Raw genomic sequence first — 21,485 nt, forward strand, 5'->3', positions numbered from 1 at the left:
CCTGGCCCTGCGGGAACTGTTCATCTAGGGATTTTTTCACACACAGAGGAGAAATGCAGGTGGATAACACAGGGAGAAATGGCCAGAGGCCTGTTTGAGGTCAGAGAAGATGGACAAGCCTCGCCTGGCTCTTCTGCCACTTAGGAAGGGCAATTTGGCGAGATGAGTATTTCATGGGAACGGAAACGTGTGGTTCCCGAAAACGGATTATCACAGCTACTCGAGTCAAAGGAATGACAAAGAGTGTTTGCCCTTTGGGAGGACTGAAGAAGCCCGATGAGGAATTGGCGTGCACAATGTTCTGTATCACTTCCTCGTAAAGGATGAGAGAGTCCGCCCCGTGGGTCCTTGCTCCTCACGTTGGGACACAGAGGGACCGTCACAGCTCCAGGAAGGCGACACAGAGGGAACAGCATGATCACTGGAGTTGGGCCGTCCGGATGAACTGCCACTTAAGCTCTTCCGTGCTCTGGCCCTCATCTTCACATGGGAACAAAATGGGGGGAATCAACGACAAAACGGGCCGGCCAGCACGGCCCTCCCTTCTGGACCCCAGAGTGGAAACTGAGTCCACGTGAATTCTGAAGGCCGTCATCGCCTTCAATGGAGATGACACGTAAGCATCAGTTCTAACTCCTTTTCTCCATCATCGCCACTCAAAACCACACACCCGTTTTATATTGTTCGTATTTCACAATGCCAGCCACGGCCCATGACTCAGCAAGCTCGACAAGGAAAGGGCAGAGGCTGGAAAATATCGGCTTGAATGTATTGAAAATGCCACGGCTTCTCCAAGAGGAGTGGTGCTCTTGTTCTGCCACACATGACTTTTCACTCATCCTGCACGTAAGTATTGCTTTGGTGATCTATTGATGTGTCACAAGTCACCCCAAAACCTAGTGGTGTGAATGCATAGCATCCTGTTGTTATCTCCCCTGGTTCTGAGGGTTGAGGGGGGACTTAGCTGTTCCCTTTGGTGTTGGATGGGGCTGGAGGCCACTGGAGGCTTGACGGAGGCAGAGTGTTCTAGAAGGTTCATCATACACCTGGAAGGTGGGCTGAATATCAGCCAAGAGCTTGACTGGGGCACCTGGAGGCTTGATGGTGGGGGAATGTTCTAGATGGCTCATTCACGCACCTAGAAGGAGGGCTGAACGTCAGCTGAGAGCTTGACTAGGGCAACTGTAGGCTGATTGAGTGGAATGTTCTAGATGGCTCATTCACACACCTAGAAGGAGGGCTGAACATCAGCTGAGAGCTTGACTGGGACACCTGGAGGCTTGATGGAGGGGGAGTGTTCTAGATGGCTCATTCACATACCTGGAAGGTGGGCTGAAGGTGAGCCAAGAGCTTAACTGGGGCTGCAGCCATCTGGAAACTTGACAGTAGCAGAACATGCTAGGAGGCCCACTCACACACCTGGCGTCTGGGCTGACAATCAGTCGAGAGCTTGACTGGGACCGTCAGCAAATGAGAGACTTGATTGGATGGAATGTTCTAGATTCCATCTTCTAGAATGTTGTAGCAGAACATTCTAGAAGGCCCACTCACTCCTGTCATTTCCACCACCTTCCATTGGCCAATGCAAGCCATGGGCCAGCCCAGACTCAAGAGAAGAGAAAGGGGACTCCATATCTCCTTGGGAGTAGCTATAGAGAATTCACACCCGTCTTGATTTCTCCACAATGGCGACCTCTTTTTAATAAAGTTTGGTGTTGCCTCCAAAAGAGCAGCTTAATTCTTACACTAGCTCAAGACAAGATGTGTTCATCGTGAGGACAAGGCCTCTAGAGATCTTTGAGGCTCACCAGTCTTAAACATCAGGCTCCTTCCGCATTCAGCTGTGTCAGAATGCACATGGCGAGATGATCTCTTATCTTTATTCTGGCCGCTTCTATTTCTAAATCTGCCCCATGTGCTGGACAGAGTCGTGAAAAGGCACAGGGGCAGCTGGATGTCACGAGCGGTGCGGTTTGCTATCACATCCATCTCTGAACAAAAGCCGGTCAGAGTTGACTCTTGCTGTGGGAGCCATGGCATAAGAGAAGTGTTTCCCCACCCCAGCAGAGGGGACGGCCTTTGAAGCTATGAAGGCGTCCCCTTTGCAGCATTCTTACAGCACAGAGCAATGTGGAAGGCTCTTCGTTGCTTCATTTGTTTGGATGGAGATTTGAAGATGGGCAGTGGTGCAGGGTCTGGTCCAAAACCTTCCAGAGTGGAGGGAGAGTTGGCTTCAGAGGGTGCATGAGTGGATTCAGGGGTCGTACCTGTCTTGGGAGAAGGGAGCCTTGTCCACGTGTGGTTGCCTCATGGCCGTGCCTGTTCAATGCTCTCTCTGAGGACCAGCCAGCAGGGACCATCGGAATGGGGCATGGACCTGTGTACAAGGCTGACATCACAAACCAAAGAAGACACAATTCCTTAGCTGCATGGTTGTGTCTTGGCCAAATAATTATGACACGGAGCATGAGGGGCTGCATCTGCTGAGTGATGTTCCCGAAATAAACAACCGAGTCCTAGAAATGAGAGTTGAGGAGGAGTTGATGCTCTTGTGCCAGCTTTCTGTCTTCCCCACGCCACCCCACCCCACTCCCAACCCAGCCCTGCTTCTCATAGAAGTACCAGGAAGGGGTAGAGTCGGTGGCCAACGTCCTGGGCAAAGATGACAGAACTAGACCAGTTCTCCCAGACTTCTCCTAGGCTAATGAAATATGTTTCACTGAGAAAAAGTTTTTCATTTATGATGTGAGAAAGTCTTATACATTAAGTTACAAGTTAAACACTAGCTAATCAATGAATGAATGAATAAATAAATGCTGTAATGATTGACATAGTAAGGCTCTGTCACTCTGGGTCTACACCTCCCAGGAACGTGGTGTCCACCCTGTGTCTGACATACAGAAAGTGTGTCATCCTGTAAGTTGACAGAAGGAATGAATGGATGAATATATGGATGGATTGTGGGTGGGTGGATGGATGAATAGATAGATGGGTAGATAGATGGGTAGATGGACGGACGGATGGATGGATGGATGGATGGATGGATGGATGGATGGGTGGATGGGTGGATAGATGGATTGTGGGTGAGTGGATGGATGAATGGATAGATGGGTGGATAGATGCGTGGAGTGGATGGATGGTTGGATGAATGGATGGATGGATGGATGGATGGATGGATGGATGGATGGATGAATGAATAGGTGGGTGGATAGATGGGTAGGTGGATGGATGGATGGGTGGATGGATGGATGGATTGTGGGTGGGTGGATGGATGAATGGATAGATGGGTGGATAGATGCGAGGTGGATGGATGGTTGGGTGAACGGATGGATGGATGGATGGATGGATGGATGGATGGATGGATGGATGGATGAATGAATAAGTGGGTGGATAAATGGGTAGGTGGATGGATGGATGGGTGGATGGATGGATGGATTGTGGGTGGGTGGATGGATGAATGGATAGATGGGTGGATAGATGTGTAGGTGGATGGATGGTTCGGTGAATGGATGGATGGATGGATGGATGGATGGATGGATGGATGGATGGATGAATGAATAAGTGGGTGGATAAATGGGTAGGTGGATGGATGGATGGGTGGATGGATGGATGGATTGTGGGTGGGTGGATGGATGAATGGATAGATGGGTGGATAGATGTGTAGGTGGATGGATGGTTCAGTGAATGGATGGATGGATGGATGGATGGATGGATGGATGGATGGATGGATGGATGGATGGATAGGTGGGTGGATAGATGGGTAGGTGGATGGATGGATGATTGGGTGAATGGATGGATGGATGGATGGAAGGATGGATGGATGGATGAATGGATAGGTGGGTGGATAGATGGGTAGGTGGATGGATGGATGGATGGGTGGATGGATGAATGGATAGATGGGTGGAGAGATGCATAGGTGGATAGATGGTTGGGTGGATGGATGGGTGGATGGATGGATGGATGGACGGATGGATGGATGGATTGGTGGATATATGGGTGAATAGATGGACAAATGGGTGGGCGGGTGGATGTGTGGATAGATGAATGAAAGAAAGAATGTATGGACAGATGGATGGGTGAATGGGTTGGTGGATCGGTGGGTCCGTGGATGGGTGGATGTGTGGATGGATGGATAGATGGATGGAATCGTTGAAGAAGCATCCAGTGTTGGTTTTTGAAGATCCCTGAAAGATGTTATGGATTGAATTTTTTCCCAAAAAAAGATGTCGAAATCTTAACACCCAATACCTATGACTGTGACCTTATTTGGAAATAGGGTCTTTGCAGATGATCAAGTTAAGATGACATCATTTGACTGGGCCCTAATCCAGTACGACTTGTGTCCTTATAGAAAAGGGAATGTGAACATGCAGACAAACACGTACAGAGGGAAGACCATGTGAAGACACAGGGTGAAGATAGCCGTCTACAAGCTAAGGAACACCAGAGCCTCCTGGAGCTAGGAGAGAGGGCATGGAAGGGATTCACCCTCTCAGCTCTCAAAAAGAACCAACACTGCCCACACTTTGATTTTGGACTTGCAGCCTCCAGAACTGTGAGACAATACATTTCTGTTGTTTTAAGCCACCCAGTCTGTGGTATTTCTCACGGCAGCCCCAGAAAATTCATGCAGGTGTCATCCTAAGTCTTCTAAAAGGCAACAAGCTGGCTATGGACAGAACAGCCCATTCCATGTCCAAATGGGCGTGATGGACAGAAAGTCCATCTCTCCCCCCACCCCAGCCTGTCCTCTGACCACACAGAAAATCCATCTCCACGTGACTCCATTTCAGATCTCTGAGGATGACAAACACAACCTCGTTTTCCAGGTTAAATGAATCTCATTCTTTCATGAACTCCAGACTCTTCAGGACCCCGATCAGCCTCTTGTCAAAGCCCCCTCAGATTCAAGATGGCAGGCCACACTCCACAGACTTCATTCATGTGGCAGAGCCATAATTCAAGAAAGGGAATAAATCTGTGAGAGCGGGGAGACCTGGAGGGGCAGGCACTAATGGAGCACAGAGTTCTACAGATTTCTGAACTACAGAAGAGGATTGATGCTTAAGGGGATGGAGAGCTCCAAGCAGAGGAAGATGAAGCCATGGAGAAAGGAAAAAAACCTTTTTCCTCTACCCTTTTATGTTCTGTCCCTGGGGCCCTGCAAATTAAACTGACAAGAGACAGATTAACAGGAGAAAAGAAAACAGAGTTTATACACAGGGGAGAAACCCAGTGATGAGTAACTCCAATGGGTGGTTGGAATTAGGGTTTATATACCTAACTTAGGAGGTAGTGGGGAGATGGAGAAAGGGCACTTATGGAAAAATAAATGTCTTTTTGTAAAGATAAATGGTTCTTCAGGAGAACAAACAGCAGATGAGAAAGTCTATTGATGATGTTTGACTACACAGAGATGAGTGGTCTTTCAATCTTCCTCACGGACATAAACTGTCCTGGAGAAGGAATTTGGGGTAGTATTTATTGCCTTCTGAGCTCTGGGAGTAGATCTGCCCTGAAGAGGAATTTATGGAGCCTTAAATCCCAGAAATTAATTTAATGCTTTTTGTCAGAGAGCTCCAAAAAGGATTTTTTCTGCATCCGTTGAATCTCGAATGTCTTCAGCTTAAAATAATCTTCATACCAGGGCGGCATATCATGGGGTCGCATATTCTGATCCCCTTCACAGCCTTGGGCCTGGAGGGTAAAATGTTTGCCTTCGAGGAGGGGGTCTGGGCGTGGAGGGGTCCCTGGCAAGGCCCAGGATCTTGTCTTTGGGATTCTGTCTGGATTTGGGGTTCTAAGGCTTGTGTAGGATTTGGAGCAATCCTCCAGGGCCGGTGGCCCACCACCCCGGTTTGCCTGGGACTGAGGGTTTTCATAGCGTCTTTCGGTGATAAAACCCGGAGACCCCTGGGTCAGCAGGAAGGAGCTGGCCACCCTCCATCTGGGGCTGGTGAAGCGTCTCGGTGGAGTTTGCTGGGATGTCACTGCTTTGGCTGTGACACCCAGGGGTGTGCTATCTGGGATCACGATTTCCATCTTAGTCCCTTTAAGTCCATCAGTCGTAGGCTCAGAGACTACGTACCATCCCTGCCATGTGGGCACAAAGCTTCGGGGTGTCGTGAAGATGAGCGGGGCATTGGGGTACTCTGAGGACACTCGCTGGCCAGGGCTCGTCCCAAGCCACCAAATGCTCCAGTGTTGACAGAGCCAGGCCAAGGATGGGGCCAGGCCGGCATCTAACTTCTTAGGCATCTCCAACCCTGCGCTCCATCTTGTAGGATTTTTTGTGTTCTTCCCAAAGGAATGGGTCGTCTCTGGTGGGATAGAGGATGAGCTGGGCAGTCTGAGAGGACCTCAGCCTGGTCTGTGCTCTTGGGGAGAGAGCGTACCGTCTCGGGCATGGGGATCTCTAAAAAAGATGACTTTGTCCGTAACAAGGAATGAAGCTCTGACTCGTGCTACAATGTGGATGAACCTTGAAAACATTATTCCGAGTAAAGAAGCCAGACATCAAAGGGTAAACACCATATGATTCCATTTACATGAAATGTCCAGAAACAGTAAATCCACAGAGACAGAAAGTGGGTTAGCGGTTGCCAGGGGCTGGGGGAGGAGCATGGGGAATAAGTGTTAATGGGAACAGGGTCTCCTTTGGGGTGATGAGAATGTTCTGGAACTCGACAGAGGTGAGGTTGGCACAACATTGTGAATGTGCTAAATGTCTCTGGATTGTACGCTTTAAAATGGTGAACTTTTTAGGTGCATTTCACCTTGAATTTTAAAAAGATGATGTTGTGCTCGAGCATGACACGCCGACAAAAAGTGCCATGTCCTCAGGGAGCAGCTGGATGAACTTCACAGATGGAACACGCCCCGGGGTGCAGAACTCAGGTCGACAACTGCAATATGGCCAGTTCCCCCATGCCAGGACCGATCCCCTATTTCATCCCGAAATCCAGTCACCAGGGCGCTCTCCTGGGGACCCCCTGAGCACCCCTGAAATACGTGACATTTTCAAAATCTCAGTCCCAGACAAACCTGTGAAACTCTCAACAAACACCATTAAAAATGATGATAGTGAAATACTCAGGTCCCTTCTCCTCTCTGTCACATGTTCCCACTCTCTCTGGTTACAATTGTGCCCGTGGTTGTCACTCAAAGGAGGGTAGTTTGTAGACACCGCTCCATGAGGTGCATGAAGACAGGCGGAACGGGGCGGAGAAAACCCGCAGAAGTGGCTTTAAAAAAAAAACAGAGAGACTTTATTTTTAGAGCAGTTTTAGGTTTGCAGCAAACTTGATCGGAAAGTACAGGGAGTTCCTATAGCCGCCCTGTCGCTCCCCACACGGAGTTCCTCTATTTCAACATCTTGCTTCAATGTGCTGCACTTGTTACAACTGATGGGCCGGTATTGATACATTGTTAATACATTCCTGACTATCCATGTATCCTTAATGTGATGTCACTAATACATGGATACATTGTTATTAACTTCACCGTTAGCAATAGTTTACATTGCGCTTCTCTCTTGGCGTTACACCATCTATAATGTATAATGTTATGTATCCATCATCACAGTATCGTAGAAAATAGTTTCACAGCCCTAAAATCCTCTGTGCTCCACCCATTCTCCCCCGCTCCCCTCGTCCTCTGACAACCACAGATGTTTTTACTGTCTTTATAGTTTTGCCTTTTCCAGAACGTCACAGAGTCGGAATCCTACAGGATGTAGCCTTGTCAGAGTGGCTGCTTTGACTTAGTCATATGCATTTAAGTTTCTTCCATGTCTTTTTGTGGCTTGATAGCTCATTTCGTTTGTAGCGCTGAATAATAGTCCATCGTGATAAATAAATAAAAAGTAGTAGGACATATTGGAGTCTATGAGGAAGACATTTGGTTTAAAACTAATTCGGCCTGACCTTCCTTTTCCAAAAGGGCCTGATGTGGCCTGTTGAACATGCATTGTCCATCTGCTTTAAATATTTACTATGCCCCAAAGAAAAGAATGATGCCCTTATAGGGATGTAGCTTCCCCCAATATTGGCATTTCTTTGAGGATAAGCATCTCTTCCTGGAAACTAAGGATCGATTACCGACCTGCTGTGCTCACCTGGTGACCACTGACCTGCTGTGCCAGCTAAGCATCTCATGACAATTGTAAAAGGGACATTCCTGTCATATGTGATGGATGCTCTTTGTTCCAAGAGGGTATATAAGCGCTCTGTACACCCCACTCCTTGGTGCCCTTTCTTAAATCCATCTGTGAGTTTCTCTGCCTCCTGGGCAAGCGTGCAAAGGAGGCTGCCTGTGTCCTGGGCAGGTGGCCGGCTCTGGGGCAGCAGCTGAAAAGATCATCAATCCAGGAAATGCGAGTTTCACCGTGGACCCAGGCTGCCCTCCTGGGAGCCTCCCCAAGCCCCTGGGGAACCTTCTCACATCCTTCTTGGATCTTCCTTCACCCTCCCTCAACCAGCCTCACATCTGAGAAATAACCAAATGGTCATTTACACTTGAGTGAGAGCTTAACCCACTCCAGCCGCCTTCTCTCCCCAAGGTAAGCACCTTCAGAAACGAGTCTTCAGATGGGAAATAAAAGGTTTATTTGCCTTGAAGACGTTCCTGAATCCGTGAGAGGGTAGAGCAGACCAGGGTCTGTCAGCTTTAGTGTTATGGGCAGTTGGGCCGGGTCATACCTTGTCACAGGGGTTGCCCTGTGCACTGTAAGGTGTCAAGCAACATGTCTGATCTCCACTCACTAGGTTCCAACAGCAAAGGCAGGGTTTCTCAACCTTACATACTAACACTCGGGGCTGGACCATTCTCTGTGGTGGGCCGTCCTGTGCACTGTAGGGTGCTGAGCAGCGTCTCTGGTCTCCACCCACCAGGTGCCAGTAGCCCCCAACAGTTGTGACAGCCAAAGGTGTCCCCAGACATTGCCAAGCATCCTTGGTCTGAGAGGTAGGCGCTGGACTACATGGGCACAGGGCAGGACAGACATGGTGGGGTCAGGAGCCAGTGGCTGCTTCTGCATCTAGATAATAGATGTGGTTGGCACGCACATCTAGTTGACTTTGAATAAACCAGATCACCCTCCATAACCCGGGTGGGCTTCAACTAATCAGGTGAAGGCCTCAATTGCAAAAACAGAGGTTTCCAGATAAAGAAAGCAATTCTGCCTCAAGACTGCAACATTGAAATCCTGCCTGAGTTTCCAGCCTGCTGGCCTGCCCTACAGATTCTAGACTCACCAGCCTCCACCACCGCATGAACCAATTCCTTAAATCTCAACATGTAAATACATATATGAATATACCTACAAATATGCACACATACAGTCAATGCTTTTCATTCACAGATTATGTATTTGAGCATTTGCCAATGTGCTAAAATAGCTTCTGGGGCTCCAGGCGTCCCTGGGCTGGTGGCTGCCTCCCTCCATCTCTGCCTCCGTCTCCACGTGGCTTCTCCTCTGTGTCTGTGTCTCCTCTTCTGTCTCTGATGAGGACACTGTCAGTGGATTTAAGGCCACCCTCCTCCAGGACGCCCTCCTCTCCATCCTTCACTCAATCACATCTGCAAAGACCTTGCTTCCAAGTACAATGACCTTCACAGGGCCCGAGTGGATGTGAATTTGGAGGGACACCCTTCAGCCCGGTACAGGTGGTGCCCAAATATTAAACACCCATGGGGTTGGAACACCACCAAGAGCTGGTAGGGTCTGAAAATGTGACCCCTGAAGACTCCTGTCCTCCTTTGAGGCAGAGGCAGGAGGAGGTATCGGACCCTTGGGGACATTTCCTTAGAATCACCTGTTTCAGGGAGAACTCTCTTCCTGGATTCTGGTCCTGCTTTACGGTCAAGCCACTTGGGCTCTCTCTGCCTCAATTTCCTCCCCTGTAATGACGGAGGTGAGAGCGGGGCCAGTGTCCCGGGAGTGTTAGCCCTTAGCAGCTCCAGGCACGGGGAGACGTCTTAGTAAGTGTTCTCTGTTGTCAGTCTCGTCCTTGCCTCCTTGAGAGGCTCAGAGGCCGTGACGGGTCAAGCCATCTTGGATAGAGATTTCAGACCATAAAGAAAAACCTCCCGTACCTAAATCTCTCCCCAGGGCAAGTCACGGGCTCAGCACCATAAGAAGAGGAGCCAACGGGAAGACGCCTTGCCAGTCCCCTCCCTCGAGCCCGCTGAATCTGTGTCTTCTCTACGGGGGCAGCTGAACAGCCTCAAATATTCCCTTATGGAAGACCTTCCTTAGCAAAAGACCTTTCGACCATAGTATTGCCGTGAGAATGTCCTGGGGAAGATAAGAGGAAGCTATGGCTTGTTGGCTTGGGGGCATTTAGGTGTTTCGTCTCTACTCAATTGGGAGAACAAGTCATCCATCGATCGAGGGCGATTGGTTCCGTAAACCCAGTGATATTGCGAAATGCAAGGATGCTCACACACAGCCGAGGCCACGAGCAGCTTCAGGAGAGCAAGGGCTGACGACATAAGCAGGTTTTACCTGCAGCTGACATGCCCTTGTGTGATGGAGCACTTGGCTCCCCGAATTAGCAGATTGAAGGGGTCAGCCTTCAACCTGATCTGCTCGTTCAGGAGAATCTTGGAGGAAGCTACACGGCAACGCCATCAATGAGGTGCCCACAGGATGTGGTGAAAACAATACCTGGTCATGATTTCCATGCCCCTCTCGGTGTGCAGAGAGGAGAGAATTGACGTCCGTGGAAGTTTAAAATATCCCATTGAGTTACAAGTATGTTTTCTTTCTCCATAGGATCCAGTAATTCTGCTCCTAGGTATAGACCCCAAAGAATTGAAAGCAGGGACCCCAACACATATTTGCACACCCTCGTTCATAGCAGCATTATTCACAGTTGCCAAGAGGTGGAAACAACCTAAGTGTCCATCCATGGATGGATGGATGAGGAAAATGTGGTCCATCCACACAGTGGAATATTATTCACCCATGAAAAGGAAGGAGCTTTTGACACATGCTCCAACGTGGATGAACCTTGAGGACATGATGCTCAGTGAAATAAGCCAGACACAAAAGAACAAACACCATGTGATTCCACTTTTATGGGGTCCCTAGAGGAGTCAAATCCATAGAGACAGAAAGTAGATGGTGCTGCGAGGGGCAGGGGGAGGGGACGGGGAGTTAGCGTTGAATGGGGACAGAGTTTCAGTTTGGAAAGAAGGAAAGTTCTGGAGACGGATGGTGGGGATGGGTGTATGACAATGTGACTGTGCTTAATGCCACTGAGCTGTGCACTTAAACCTGGTTAAAATGTTAACTTTTATGTTATGTGTATTTTATCACAACTAGAAATAATTTTTTTTAAAGAATATTTTCTTCCCCTGAAATGTTGAGTTTCTTTCCGGGGGAGGACCAAAAATTGGAAAGAAGGCACCAACAGTGAGAAAACCCACTACCCCTTCTGAAAGTCACCAAAGTTGTTGAGAGGTGAGTTGGCCAGGAAGCGAGGGGGTCCAGGCCCCGAGACTCGTGGTCATGCATTTGGTGAAATTATCCAAAATAAGTCGTGTAACCACACTGACCCTCGGTCTTTCTCCACCCCCCCTTGCCCTCTATCTTTCTTCCCCTTTGTGGCAAACGCCTTGGGGTGGCCAGGGGCCTTTTGGGATCGGCTGTGGGGGAGCTGGGCAGGGGATGCATTGTGGGGGTGTCTGTGGGACGTGTCACAGGCTTTGCAATCACGGGCACATCTAGCTCTGTGGTCGGTCGCTGGCCACCCGGACAGTGTGGGTGTCTCCTAGAAATGTCCCCATGGCCCAGGTCCTGACTCACGGGTGCATGACAGAAAGGCCGGGGGCCGGTGGTGGCACCCCAGCGTGAACCCCTCTTAGGGCACACGGTGCCTGCACTGTGTGTGAAGATAGCAGTGGACCCAGAAGCGGGTCCACAGAAAGGAGCATCGGGGACATGCCAGCCGCTGGTCCCTCAAAGTTTCAGATCACTTTTGGGACACTGGTGACATCCATCTGCATTTCACAATGTGTCACCGCTTGTGTTTTCTTTTCCTGTTCCAAATACACACTTGCTTTCCTAGTTAACATTGGCTGATTTCCTTCGAGACACCCCCTCCCCTAACTGTAGACATTTCTGCCCCCACAAGGAACCGTTTTATGCTCTCACACGGATGAAGTTTTAGATTCCTTTCCCCAGAAAAGCACATTTTTTTCTTCGCTATTGCTTTGATTATTATGTGGGGCTTCCTTCTCCCCAAAAGAGGGGTCGGGCGATATTCCTCGAATGCCCTGAGGGATTTGCAGGTTCCCAGAACCTGTGGAGGCCAGTGGTCCATCTTCATATTCACTTTATTAGCATCATAAGCAGGCAGAAGAAAAAGGCTATAAGTCCTTCTTCTGAGAGATCACAGGACACACTTTGGAACATATTTTAATTTTAATTTACCTAAGGGATGGAAATTGATGCCTAAGATGCAGGAACTGGAAAATAGCTGTCAGTCTCCTGACACTGAAATTCTTTACCTTGAAAATGGATATTCGACCCAACAAAATTGCCCTCCTGGAGTAGTGCCCACAGAGGCTGACTTATGAAACAAGCTTTGCAACCTTTGGAACTCGTGTTGAGCCTAACCTGCCGGCTCGGAAAGGACTTTCTGGAATCCCAAAGCAGCCCTGTGAACGTGTGCCCTCCCGGTTTGGAGGACCTGGGAGGCTGTGTCACACCCCACACACACGGCCCTCCCCGACTTGGTCCCGGGACTGTTTGCAGGACGAGGGGGCTGCAAGCTTCCTTCAGGCTCCTTCAAGACGCTGGCCCAGGTGTGGTTAAGCAACAGAGCTGGAAATAGTTAAATTTCCTTTACTAAGCAAGGTTATGCATCTGGGAAGATTGCAAAAATTGCCTTCAGACAGAGTCATTCTCTGATTCCTTAACTCGGAGACCTGCAGGATTTCTGTCACCTCGAGGGCTGTGCAGTTGTGCTCTGGGACTGGACAACTCAGCCTTTGCATTTCGAGCTTGCCTGCAGATACCAGATAAAGTGGAAAATTGGGGCAATTATATTGCTTATTGCTGTTGATGTGTTTCTCCCCGCTCACCCCAAAAGCCTGGAAATGCTGAGACCCATATTGATAACGTGGGTTCCGTTATCAGGGCTGCTAGCTCACCTCTGGGTTTCATTTAAATGCAAAGACTCCCGATGCAAAATGAAATTAAGTTTTTGGGAGCTCTTCAGCTGTGTGCATCAGAAAAACCCTACACGTGTGTGTCTGGAAAAGGCAGTCTGGGGGTGGCATGCTCTTATGATTACTATTATTTGAATGTGCAAACAAAGCCATCCTTGACATTCTCCATCAATGCGTTGTCCCGAAAGTCAGTGGAATGTCACTCCCGTTCCCCAAATCCACAGAGCAGCCCTCAAGGAACATGACACCCCGTTAATAATCCGTCACCACCGCGGACCCTGAAACAGCAGGGAGAGTGAATCTCAACAGCCACGTCCACGGCACGGGAATCTACGCTCCACTCTGGTTGCAAAGAAATAGAAATCAAAGATGCTTTAAAAAGAAGTTGGGGCAGGAGACGGAAGAAAGAGAATTTAGGAGTGGGGGAAACTAATTTGGGATAAAGACGAATGAAGCAGAGCTTCTGAAACTGCGACGTGCACATGGACCACGCGGAGGAGAGGGTCTGCGGGAAAGGCAGGTGCCCCGTGGTGGATCCCCGTGGGGCCGAGCCTCTGCATCTCTAAGCTGCCTCTGTGATGCTGATGGTCCAAGGGCTTTCAAAAATGAGGACATAGTTCACAGGATGGAGGAGGGCAGGTTCCCTTCTTCTGGGATGTCAGATGTCTTCACTGGCGGTCTCCAAGTTCAGTTTACACCACAGCACCTTTGGAAAGTGTGGCTTTATTGCCCCCCATAGTGCTCATCCGCAGCACCCCCTGCCCCAGATCCCGGGGCTTTATAAGGACTTTGGAAGAGAATGTTGGGTGGAGGAGAGTCTTGTTCAAGCAGAGACCCTTATACTTGAGCGAGAGACACCACAGGGAGTGAAAGGCTCTGTGACTCGGCCCTGAGCTGCTGACCTCAGAGCTACCTGACCCACAGCCTGTCCCAGAGGACTCCCTCCTGGTCATCCCGGGAGTGTCAGGGAGCATCCCGGACTGTGGGTGAGTGACGGAGATTTGGGGTGCATGGGGGTCTCTGGGGTGAGTGATGGAGATTTGGCGTGAGTGTGGGGTCTCTGGGTGATGGTGATTTGGGGTGAATGAGGTCTGTGGTGAGTGATGGAGATTTGGGGAGAGTGGGGTCTCTGGAGTGACTGATGTAAATTTAGGGTGAGTGAGGTCTCTGGGGTGAGTGATGGCAATTTGGAGCAAGTGGGCCTCTCTGGAGTGTGTGATGGAGATTTGGGGTGAGTAATGGAAATTTGGGGTGAGTGGGGGTCTCTGGTGAATGATGGAGATTTGGGGTGCTTGGGGTCTCTGGGGTGAGTGATAGAGATTTGGGGTGTGTGGGGTCTCTGGGGTGAGTGAGGGAGATTTTGGGTGATTGTGGGGTCTCTGGGCGATGGTGATTTGGGGTGAGTGAGGTCTGTGATGAGTGAGGAGATTTGGGGTGAGTGGGGGTCTCTGTGGTGAGTGATGGAGATTTGGGGTGTGTGGGGGCCTCTGGGGTGAGTGAGGGAGATTTTGGGTGAGTGTGGGGTCTCTGGGTGATGTTGATTTGGGGTGAGTGAGGTCTGTCATGAGTGAGGAGATTTGGGGTGAGTGGGGGTCTCTGTGATGAGTGATGGAGATTTGGGGTGAGTAGGGCTCTCTGGGTGAGTGATGGAGATTTGGTGTGAGTGAGGTTTCTGGGGTGAGTGATGGCAATTTGGAGTGAGTGGGCATCTCTGGAGTGAGTGATGGTGATTTGGGGTGAGTGGGGTCTCTGAGGTGAGTGATGGAGATTTGGGGTGAGTGTGGTCTCTGTGGTGAGTGATGGAGATTTGGGGTGAGTGTGGTCTCTGTGGTGAGTGATGGAGATTTGGGGTGAGTGGGGTCTCTGAGGTGAGTGATGGAGATTTGGGGTGACTGAGGTCTCTGTGGTGAGTGATGGAGATTTGGGGTGAGTGGGGGTTCTCTGTGGTGAGTGATGGAGATTTGGGGTAAGTGAGGTCTCTGGGGTGAGTCTTGGAATCCTCAGAAATGGGGTCACTTATTAGCAGCCTTGTGAGAGACCAAGCGTGGAGTTGGCAGCAAAGTGCAAGAATCCCCAAAAACCACATTTTCTCTGTACAAAATTCCAGCTCAACAAAATTTACCTTTACTTCTCCTTCTTTGGTGACAAGATTCAAAAACAGAAAAAAAGGGGAGAAAAACCCAGCCACAAGCTGGGTGATCCACGATGCAGGGGCGGGGCACAGCGTGCGCTGGGGGCGACGTGGCCTGGGGGAGCGGCCGGAGCAAGCTGGGGGCGAGAGTCCCGCAAACACGATGTGGGTACTTTCAGTTCGCGGGCTGAGGGGCTCTTGTCTCCGATCACCGTGCCTTCAGACGCCCTGTCCTTTCTGAACAGTGAGCGGGTCCCCCCGGCCTCCTCCTTCCATCCCCCTTCTGTCTACGTGTGAAGATCGTTCCAGGAGCAGGAGAGCACGGCCGGCCGTTGGGGTGTGGAGGGAGTTTCCGAAGCTGCACCAACAAGGGAGATAACCCCGGGAGATAAGGACGCTAATCTCCTATTTAAATAGAAAGAAAACAAAACCTTACTGAGCCGGTTCTGCAACCATCAAAAAAAAAAAAAAATCTACATGTGTTTGTGCTGCTGGCTCAGACACACTCCAGCTTGGAAGGGGGGCTGGTGTCCCCTGTGGAAGGAGAGATGCAAAGAGGGAAGGAATCGTCCGTGGTGGAAACTGGCCGCCTCTCCTGGGCTCCAAATTGGGGCTGAAGCTTCCCTCCGTGTATCTTCAGATGGTCACAAATATGCCAGCCGCCTACCGGTGGGCTCTGGGTGAAGCCTGGTATCCGAAGGCAGAATGGCCGATTTGTCGCCTGTGTTTTCATCACACAGCATCCTCGGGACGCAGAGTTTGTGCATTCCAGGGAGCATCCTGTGCGTCCTGAGAAGCTTCCGGTCCAACCTGACACCTCGTGCCCTGGGGGTCACTGTCCTAACAAGGAGAAAGCCTTCAAATCCCAGTCGGCATGCACGGCTCACTGCATCCATGATGTGACAGTGCATCAACTTGGTAACCAAGTCCAGGTTTGAGTGACAGCCTGGCAGGAGGACTTCTTTGCCTGAATGGGTTCCTGAGTCCTGGGATGTTGCAACTGATCTAAGGAGGCAGGAGGCCCCTCTCACAACTCAGAGCCCAGTTGTCCTGCACTGGGTTTTCAGAGATTGCTACTGACCCCTAGTGACCAAAAGTTCTAAACAGGGCAGGGCCCTGAGGACGGGATGCAGGGTCCATCTCCTCAGCCTGTAGTTCACAAGTTCCCTGCACAGACGGACCCTCTTGGTCCTACCAAACAGCACCTGATGGCAAAGGGCCCTTGTGCTCCTGGATCAGAAGGTGGAGGACGCACTAGGATGCGTCGGTGGCCGGGCACAGTGTCACAGCTGCTCTGGCCAATGTCCTCGTGTGGGTGGAATTGTGTTCCCAAAAAATATTTGTTGCAATTTCAACACTGGCTACATGGGAACAGGGCCTTATGTGGAAATAGAGTTTTTGCAGATGTGATTAAGTGAAGGATGGAGAGGAGATCATCTGGGGTCAGGGTGGCCCTAAATGCAATGACAGTGTCCTCATCAGAGACAGAAGAGGAGACACAGACACAGAGGAGAAGCCACGTGGAGACGGAGGCAGAGAGGGAGGGAGGCGGCCACCAGCCCAGGGACGCCTGGAGCCCCAGAAGCTGGAAGAGGCAGGAAGGACCCTCCCCTGGAGCCTCGGGAGGGAGCACAGCCCTGCGACCCCTTGACCTCAGATTCCTCGTCTCCAGGACTGGGGGAGGGGGAATTCCTGTGGTTTTAAGCCATTGGGGGTTTGTGGTCATTTCTCCTGAAAGTCCCCAGAAACTAATAAAATCACCAAACTAAGAAATCAACTTCACTTCCCAATACCACTCTCCAGCAAACACAGGCCAGCAGGTGGGAGTAGAGTCCCCAGCGAGAAACTGCTGGTCCTGATTCAGTTTTGTGTTGAGATCCATCTATTTAGGTAAATAAGAAAAGGGGCAAAGACCAGCTTATCTTGCACCCACAGGCACTTCAAACAAAGATTCTCCAACTACAGTGAAAGACTCCAGGGAGGGCTTGTATCCCCCACAACCTGAACCCAAAAAAGTTTTTGAGAGGGCAGGGGTGCCTCCAATTTCTGCGCCAAACTTTAGGAACCTGGCATTTGCCCATCTAGACCTCCTTGAATTTTTTTTCTTTCCAATACTTGTTGCCTCTTGGGGTCAAGGGCACCCTCAATGTGGAAAGGGAAGCTGCCAACAGTGAGTGTCAGGGGCCCTTGGTTGGAAGGTTCTGGAATTGGGTGGGCGATGTCCCTCCAGTGGGGAGACACAGTCACATATGGTGTTCACCAGGGGGTCTGCCCCCAAACTTCACCCCTAACCCCTCACCCTTCATGCATGGACACCACAAATGGCCCCACAGGTGGAGAGTGTCATTAGACACTAACCAGCCAATAAAATCCCAATCCTCAGCCTCTCCTTGAAGAGTCGAGAAGTGAGATGGAGAAATTTCAAAGGGTGTGAACAACTAAAGCCATATTTTCACTGCCCCCCAAACTAGGGGGCTCTTCTCAATTTTGGGGGTCAACAAAGAGGAAGTTGGGAGAGAAAGAATCACCCAGGTCACCCTGGGATCTGACCAGTCCACCCTTGAGTGGAGGGGGGCAGAGGGACCCCCGACGTTCCTTGCGGGTCCAGATGCAGGGGTGGAGGGAACTCCCCGGAAGGCTGAGGCTGACAGACACATTGTCTGCCTAAATTTCTTCAGGCTGGGGGAAGGGACCACTGTAATGACCTTCTCATAACTAATTGCTCTCAACAATCCTATTTCCATAAGGTCATAGTCACAGGTAACAGGAGTTAGGATTTTAATATGTCTTTTGGGGACACATTATTAAAGCCACAACAGGGGACAGTGGCCAGAGCAGCTGTGACACTGAGCCCGGCCGCTTAAGCATCTGGTGCGTCCTCCACCCTCTGAGCCAGGGGCAGAAGGGCACTTTGCCATCAGGTGCAGCTGGGCAGGACCCAGAGGGTCTGTCTGTGCAGGGAGCTCAGCAAATTGCGGGCCCGGGAGCTGGACCTTGCGTTCCATTCTCAGGGCCTCACCTTGATTAGAAGTTTTGGTCACTAGGGGGCGGTAGCAATCTCTGAAAATCTGTCCAGGTGCACTCAGCAGGAGAGAGAAATGGACACTTGAATTGGGGAGCATCCGGGGAAGAGAGAAGAGGGGAAAGTGAGGCTGGGAGGCACATTCCTACACCTGGAGACACCAAGGAGGGAAATTAGGAGACCAAGAAGGGTTCAGAAGAAGGTGAGGATTAACCAAGGGGCTGACCAGATGCGGGGAGAGGACAAAGGCAAGGATGGAGGAGAATACAGGGACGACACAGAGGTGGATGCAGAGACCTGTCCAGTGTCCCAGCCATGTCCTCAGCAAGATTACACGGAGGTCTAGGGACCTGGTGTGACACGACAGAACAGGACTGAGATGTGTCCCCAGTACCGTCCTTCCTGGAGGGTCCCATGGAGGTCTAGGGACCTGGTGTGATAGTACAGGACTGAGATGTGTCCCCAGGACCGTCCTTCCTGGAGGGACACATGGAGGTCTAGGGACTTGGTGTGACAGGAGAGGACTGAGATGTGACCCCAGGACCGTCCTTCCTGGATGGTCACATGGAGGACTAGGGACCTGGTGTGACAGGACAGGACAGGACTGAGATGTGTCCCCAGGGCCGTCCTTCCTGGAGGGTCACATGGAGGTCTAGGGGACAGAATAGCACTGAGGGCAGACTGGGGATAGAATAGGACTGACATGTGCCTCCGCAGCTCTCAGGATGTGGGAATTTGGAGAAAGCCCTTTAATGGGTTCAGTGTTCCTGGGTCAGGATTTTAACCTCTAGCTCAAGGAACATAATGAGATTCCAGTTCCCATTAGGCGTCGTGGGCAGTGGCTGGTAGAATTTGTTTTTTTCCTGGATTTCTGCCTGTGTGGTCAGTGTGTTGTCACCCATGGGCTGGGCAGGGAATGTCATCCTTTGCTTCTCATCCCTCCTTTTTCCCAGCTACATTCTACATTATTTTAACTCTATCCTCCCATCAAAGTTGATTTATTTTCTCGTTCTTTTAATTTTTGCTAAGACTTTTCAGTTCTCTGTCTAAACGATGGCAGAAGATGAGAAGGAAGAATCTTACCTGTTTCCCAAGAGATCTTAATTTATGGCCCCAGACCTGAAACATCTTGAATTCTTTTTTTCGTTATAGGAATCATGCAATAAATTGGGAATCCCCAGGGCGTAGAGAAGGAGGGTCCCACCTGTTTTCCTGCTATCTGCTCACCACTAACCTGGCTTTAGAAACATGCAGAAAACTTGACATCTCTCCCCAGGCAGCCTCACTCCTACCTGAACGGTGAAACTTTATAGGAGCAGAAATAAAGTCATAGGATTTGTCCCTGAGGAAAAATCTCCACTAAAGACACAAGCAGGGCCCCCCCAATGGACTTGGCTCCATAGATGATGGATAATCAAGGTGACCACAATTCTGGTGTTCTGGACAATTCCACCCGTCCTGGACCACAAAATGTAAAGGAGGATTCTGCCAGCTGCCGACACTGTACCACACCCTGGGGGGCTTAAACCCCAGGAATTCACCCTCCCCCGTCCTGGAGACCAGACGTCTGAGATGAAGGGGTCGCAGGGCCGCGCTCCCTCCACAGGCTCCAGAGGAGGGTCCTTCCTGCCTCTTCCAGCTTCTGGGGCTCCAGGCGTCCCTGGGCTGGTGGCCGCCTCCCTCCATCTCTGCCTCCATCTCCACGTGGCTTCTTCTCTGTGTCTGTGTCTCCTCTTCTGTCTCTGATGAGGACACTGTCATTGGATTTAGGGCCACCCCCCTCCAGGTCGCCCTTATCTCCATCCTTCACTTAATCACAGACACAGAGGGAGAGCATCTCCCAAATTCTCTGCTCCGGAATGCTCCAAAAGAGATGCTCTCTCTTCTGCCTGTTGTGTCTCTTTCACTTGACTATTTTTAAGAACAAAAGCCTCTGAAGGAAACTTTGACGTTCCCCCTAACTGCCTGAAAAGATTTAAGATAGAAGTCCTCTCCCCAGGCCAGGCCATCACCATAGATAACTCTGGGCAGAGTCTTTGCTAAGCTCATTCTTATCAACAAAATACATGCTTTTCCATCTCGGTGGGAATTGCCCTCCTCCTCTTTGAAATCCCAAACCACCACCCCCTACATCCTCCTCTGTCTGAACTGAAGATGATACTTAAGGTGGTGGCTTCCTCCATTTCGGTGAGTTACTCAATTTTCCTGCGTTTCTCTCATGTATACATGTTATTAAACTTTGTTTGATTTTCTCCTGTTTTTCTGTCTCATGCCAATCAAATTCTTAGGGCAGCCAGAAGGACCTAGAGAGGGTAGAGGATTTTTCTTCCTCCCCTACATCAGCAGACACCCCCCTGGAGCTGCACGTCTCTTGGTGTCACCTGTTTTCCTTTCTGGGACCAGGCTCCAGGGACCTTAGAATATATATTTATATCCATCCTCATTCAAAGAGATACAATTGTCTGCCCTTAACCACAGTTTCACTTTCTGAGGTTTCAGTTACTCGTGGTCAATAGTGGTCAGAAAATATTAAATGGAAAATTCCAGAAATAAACAATTCTTTTATTTTTGTTTGCTTGTTTTTAGGAAGATTGGCCCTGAGATAACATCTGTTGCCAATCGTCCTCTTTTTTTTTTTTCCTTTTTTTTCCCCAAAGCCCCAGCAGATAGTTGGCTGTCATAGTTGTACATCCTTCTAATTACTCTATGTGGGACACCGCCTCAGCATGGCTCGATGAGCAGTGTGTAGGTCCATGCACAGGATCCAAACCAGCGAACTTAACCGCTATGCCACTGGGCCGGCCCCTGGAAATAAAGAATTCTGAGGTTTTAAATTGTGTGCATTCTGAGCAGCCTGATGAAATCTTGTGCCATCCCACTCCGTCCCACCCAGGACGTGACTCATCCCTTTTTCCAACGGATCCACGCTGTAGACGCTACCCTCGCATTGGTCACTTAGTGGACGCCTGGGTTATCAGATCGACTGTTGGGGTGCCGCAGAGCTTGTGTTCAAGTCACCCCTATTGTACTTAATAATGCCCCACAGTGCAAGACCAGGGATGCTGACAACTCGGATATGCCAAAGAGAAGCATCAAGTGCTTCCTTTAACTGAAAGGGTGACAGTTCTCGACTTAATAACGAAAGAAAGAAAA

This window comes from Ceratotherium simum, chromosome Y (genome assembly GCF_057802395.1).
Source record: "Ceratotherium simum simum isolate JZ-2026a chromosome Y, ASM5780239v1, whole genome shotgun sequence".
NCBI classification, from domain to species: domain Eukaryota; kingdom Metazoa; phylum Chordata; class Mammalia; order Perissodactyla; family Rhinocerotidae; genus Ceratotherium; species Ceratotherium simum.